This window comes from Chelonoidis abingdonii, chromosome 3 (genome assembly GCF_003597395.2).
Source record: "Chelonoidis abingdonii isolate Lonesome George chromosome 3, CheloAbing_2.0, whole genome shotgun sequence".
Classification (NCBI taxonomy): Eukaryota; Metazoa; Chordata; order Testudines; family Testudinidae; genus Chelonoidis; species Chelonoidis abingdonii.
The window spans coordinates 17,005,843-17,011,842 of NC_133771.1; positions in this window are offsets into that span (position 1 = coordinate 17,005,843).

The window sequence follows — 6,000 nt, forward strand, 5'->3', positions numbered from 1 at the left end:
ACTCTTTGTCACTTGTGGACATGGTACCTCCACCTCCCAGTTTACAAAACAGGGGAAAGGAGGGGCAGTTTTTATTATTTCTATCATGGTAGCACCTAGAAGCCACAAGTATTTGGCTTGGACCCCAGTGTGCTAGGCTCTGTACAAACAAAGAACAAAAAGACTGCCCCATCCTGAAAGAGCTTACAGTCCAAATAAGTAAAAAGAGTGTGGTGGTTTCCTTGCTTGGGGTGATGAGGAGGCAGGAGGGTGTCTGACTGAACTGGATGGATGAGTAGGGTGGATTGCTTGCCTTAAAGAAGGTGTCCATCCACTGTGACCTGTGTTTGTAATATAACATCCTGGCCTGTGGTACAACCACTCTGTCCCTTCCTTACAGGTCAGGGGAGAGGTAAAGAGACTCTCAAACTGATATTGCAAGGTCAGCATTTTGCAGCATGCTGGGCCAACGCAATGCTGTGATGTTGACACGGCAGTTCGTTGTGTTGCACAAACTCAAAGCGGCAGCTCTTCCTCTGACTAACGTCTAGAAGAGGATCCCCCCAGCACACACGTTATCCTAAAGAAGGCTCTGGCCCTTCAAAGACTCATGCACATAGTTCACTGTAAGCAGATGGGTAGGGCCATTCAAGTCAATGGGACTCCTTGAGTGCAAAGAGTAAAGCATGTGGGTAAATCTTCGGAGGATCTGGGACTTAGTGGTCTCATGAGCACCTACAGCTCCCACGAATATCTACAAGAAGTGCAATGGTGTGAGGGTGCTGGTGGTACAAGCTTAATGCCAATGACAGCTGGGGGCTGATAACACCTCTGACAATCAAGCTACTCATTTGGGGGCCTAAATTTATAAATTTTGTCCCAACTACCTTCTTCTCCCTCCCTTTTCCCTCACAGGGTGTGTGTGACCCAGGAATCTCTTGGTGCCAACTGTCAGAAGGCAGAGAGGGTGTATAGAGTTATATGTACCTACACACACACACATATACAGTAATAATTCACTAAAGGCTGGTATGTGAGGTCTCTACCAAGAGCTAGTAGCTCAGTGGTCATCATAATTATTGTGAAATGTATATGCAGATAATATTTAAGAAGTTATCTATCTATATAAAATTATGTTCTTAGTGACTTGGGATTAGTGTAGGTCACCAGGAGGTGACTTACCTCAGGAGTGTTCCTTTCAAGCAGGAGGTAACAGAACCGTACCGCTCTGCCTCGTCATGTATATTGGGCATTGTATGTCTCTCAGAAGATGCCTGTTTTCATGCTGAGCCAAATGCTAATGAAGAGATTGCAAAATCTTCAAGAGAAAATTTACAAGAAGAAATAAGGAGCAGGACAAGCTCCTGTTTATGAATACAAACAATGGTTTGTTGGGGTATATCTGGGGGTGAATCAGACAACTGGAATCTTTCATCTAGGAGGCAACTGAGCGTGTGAATTGTCTCATGCATGGAAGATCACAGCCTAGCCTGGCTGTACAATGCTGGAAGGACTTTGGGTCACCATTGTGCTCTAAGACATAAAAGTGTCCAGTTGAATAAGTCTAGTTTCTAAAATGTGTGTTATGATTGTATTTGATATGTAAACAACTGCTTTCAATATTTCTCCCTGCTATCACTTGCATCTTAGTGCTTTGTTAAATAACTTATACTAGTTCACACTGTAAAACATAGCTATGCGCTGTGAGTTGAGTGGAGTAGTGATCTGAAGTGTAACTGGTAAGCTGGGATTTATTGCTGCTTTGGGAGCTGCGAATCAGTGAATACCAAGAGCGTTCAGTGGGCCAGGAGCTGGACACTCCAGGGAGATGCTCAATGGGCTCAGAGGTTGCTGCGTGTCTATCGCTAAGCTGCAGAGAGAGAGTGAGGCCTGTGTAGGCCCAGAGGGGAATGTTTGTGTTGCCCATGGCCAGTGGAATTGGGAAGTTGACCCTTGGCAGGCACAAACAAGGCTTCCTCATGCTAAGGGTCAGCAGTGGTGAGGTGCCTCACAACCCTGGGAACCCCCAAGCAGTGTCACAGAGGGCGTGGCTTTTGCCACCAATATACTGCCAGTATACCAGTAAAGGACACTGACAAAAATCTCCCCCTGAGTATGGCCCAAATCCATGTAGTATGGTAGGGGATGGGTGTTGGAGGTGTGCACCTGAAGAAAGCCGGAACAAAAGACTGTGGAATCCATGCACTGGGTTTTTTTCCCCTGAGCAAAATGACCAAAATTGGGGGACAGGGTAATACCATCTTTCAAACTAATGTGTGTTCACTTGCATTTGGCTGGGAATATTTGGCCCTGGGCTTCTCCTGGCTTTCACTGTTGGAAACACCCCATGGGTCCCCAGTGAGGAAAGTCTCCCAGGAACATGGTTGCAGTTGTCCAAGCTGCCCTTTCCAACTCTTCCAATCAGGCCAAGAGCTGGCCAAGAAACCCCACAAAATGCGTATAGCTGGCTTAGGCAGAGATGGGGCAAAGGACCCAGTGGATGTAATAATTTGGGCAGCCTCAGCTGGTGAGGTTTGGCCTGGCTGGATTTTTAAGTTGGCCAACCCTGACTGGACATCTCCCCCATCCCCAAGAGAGGAGATGTGGTAGCTTCTTCCCCCACAAAGTGAATTTCCTCCTTTTTTCTGTATGAGACCCAGGTGGATTAAGTGTCAGGGGGTGGAATGACTTAATGTGCCATTAGCTGCAGCTCCAGTGCTAGTGCATAATAGTCATGGGCAGCAGTGTTATTTACCAGCTTTATGCCTAAGAGCTAATCATGGCCACTGTCTAGTTGGGTTCGTTATATGACTTGGGAGCAGCACAGGAAAAAGCACCATTTAGTATTTAGATACAAGGAGGACCAGGTGGTTGAGTCAGACATCAGATGAAGAGCAGTGTCTCTAGCCCAAGAGCAGTGAGCAGCCGCCAGCAGGCAACTCAACTCTGCACTAAGCTGACTGCAGCACAGCACAGGTTTAGACACAGCCAATGCTGTTGCTGTTGCTGACACCCACCTGGACTTGCCATTTCCCATCCTTCCTCTCTTTGGCTGCAACGCTTTACAGCAAGCAAAGTAGCTGCAAATGGGAGCAGCGCGGAAGACTGAGTGGAAAAGCTCATAAATCACCACTGGATTAAATTCCTCCCTGCCTCTGTGTCCTCTGTACTTGTGGTTGGGCTAGCATGACTCTTGTGCAGAGGCTCAGCACCCTAGTGCACTGTGGAATCCAGCTTTATGGGGACCACTGTATCCCAGTACCCAGAGAGGTTGGCAGAGCTCATGCCAAATGATCCAGGCCCGAGCGGGCAGAGGCCCAGTTGCTGGTACACGCACTACTCCAGCCCTGAGCCTGCAATGGCAGCCATAGCACTACTTTGTTGGCTGGTGGAGGATATTTCTTACCCCTTCCAGACCCACCTTGCCTGAGCCTGGCTATTTGGGCTTGGTAGCAGAACAGGTACTGCCCTGTTGTACATGCAGGTGGCTCAACCATATGAGGGCAAAGGGCAGGCTGAAAGAGCTTGTTCTAGGGAGGATTCACCTTGGCATTGCTACCACCGCCATTCTTGCAGTAGGACTCTGTGAATAGGGCAAAAGATTCTAAGATGAGAAGAGTTTTCTCACCACGCTGGAACTGCAATAGGTGCAGCTCCGCAGACAGCCAGTGGCTGCCCTACACCCTCACTGGGTTTTTCTCTCAGGTTCTCTGTCTGTCTCACCTAAATCCTGCCCTTATCCTTTCCCCTCATTGTCCTGCACCTTGTGTAGAGGTTTACATGGGTGTCAAATGGGGAGGTGGGGTTGTAATGTTTTAACACCCACAGTGTGTAGGACAATGGAGAAATGGGCCCACAGACTCTTAGCTGAAACCAGGGCAGCAGCTGAGGGCAAATCTAGGACCACCCCTAGTCTCCACAGTTGTCATTAGTCAGGACTTCTTGACAACAGAAAGGACAGAACTTGGAACCTCCTGCTTCAAAAGCCACAGCCCCAGGTGCTGTTGCAAGGCTTCATCCTGAAATGGCAGAACTTGCTTATGTTCGATAAATGCTAGGGCGATTGTTCTCAGGAGATTTCAGCCACAGCAGGGAGACAGGCCCTTTCTAATGTGAGATCTGACCCAGGACCTTGAAGGATCGGTTCGTATCCAGATCTCTTAATCTACTTCCATGCCCAGATTTGAAAGAGGTAAGATTTAACGGCCAGGGCTGGCTCATCTCTGACCATGTCATCATGACACACACACCACCAGTTCTGTTGGAGCACTATGGGCACTCATCCCAGGACTGAATTGGCCCACTGTGATAACTGCCTGATAGCTCATACAACGAGTAAAACATACGAGTGATAGGAGTGCACCATTAAGTCATAGCTTAAAGGTTGCCTGGTAGATTTTCATGCACTGATCTGCATTTAAAGCTTTTGCAGGAAAGCTAGTTGAAAAAGAATTCAAACCTTCTTCGATCTGAGAGTTTAACAATGGACTGGTTAGAGCTCCTCCTTACTTGATCTGGAGCAAAGGAAATATTTGTAGGAGAGAGATCACTTGATCATTGCCTGTTAGGTTCACTCCTTATGGGGCACCTGGCATTGGCCACTGTCAGTAGGCAGACACTGGGCTAAATGGATCTTTGGTCTGACCCAGTACGGCTGTTCTTATGCTCTTATGTTCTTGCATTTTGATTTCTTTGATGCTAGACTTCTTTGATGGGATCCAAAGACAATAATTTTAAAGCAATAAAGAACTCAGCAAGTTTATTTTTTCTTTAAAGGTCACCCTTGTAAATAGCATAAAAGGAATTTTCTGGAGATAATGTTTCTGTTAGATGGTTCAAAAGATCATAATAAAGCTCTTTATAAAAGAAGGGAAATTTATTCTTTATTCCAGATCTGCTACTCTGATATGCTGAAATAGAAACAAAGATGTTAGCAACAGAAGTTAAATTAGATTATGAAAAAAAAATCAAAATAAGTAATTTTAAGATTAATAGGAAACCTCTGAGTTCAAAACAGAACACCAGAGCAGAGTGTTACCCCATGGAGATTTGGAGATTAGTAATTTCCTCCCTTTTTCTTTAGCAGAAGCTAAAAATGGGAAAAGAATTGATGTAGGATTTAAAAGAAATAAGGCTCCGACTAATGCAAAATTGACAAGTGAAGATGGTAAAACAACCAGTGTTTGGTCATTTAGTCCAACCCCCTGCTCAAAGCAGGACCAACACCAACTAAATCATCCCAGCCAGGGTTTTGTCAAGCCGGGCTTTAAAAACCTCTATGGATGGAGATTCCACGCCCCCCTCCCCAGGTAACCCATTCCAGTGCTTCACCACCCTCCTAGTGAAATAGTCTTTCCTAATATCCAACCTAGACCTCCCCCACTGCAACTGGAGGCGATTGCTCCTTGTTCTGTCATCTGCCACTGCTAAGAAGAGCTTAGTTCTATCCTCTTTGGAACCCCCCTTCAGGTACTTGAAGGCTCCTATCAAACAAGTCTCCTCTTCTGCAGACTAAACAAGTCCAGTTCCCTCAGCCTCTCCTTGTAAGTCATGTGCCTCAGTCCCCTGATAATTTTCGTTGCCCTCTGTTGGACTCTCTCCAATTTGTCCACTTCCTTTCTGTAGTAGGGGGCCCGAAACTGGATGCAATACTCCAGATGTGGCCTCACCAGTGCCTAATAGAGGGAAATAATCACTTCCCTCGATCTGCTGGCAATGCTCCCACTAATGCAGCCCAATATGCTGTTAGCCTTCTTGGCAACAAGGGCACGCTGCTGACTCATATCCAGCTTCTCATTCGCTGTAATCCTCAGGTCATTGTCTGCAGAAGTACCGCTTAGCCAGTCAGTCCCCATTCCTTAGCAGTGGATGGGATTCTTCCATCCTAAGTGCAGGACTCTGTACTTGTCCTTGTTGAACCTCCTCAGATTTCTTTTGACCCAATCCTCCAACTTGTCTAGGTCACTCTGGACCCTATCCCTACCCTCCAGCGTATTTACCTCTCCCTCCAGTTTAGTGTCA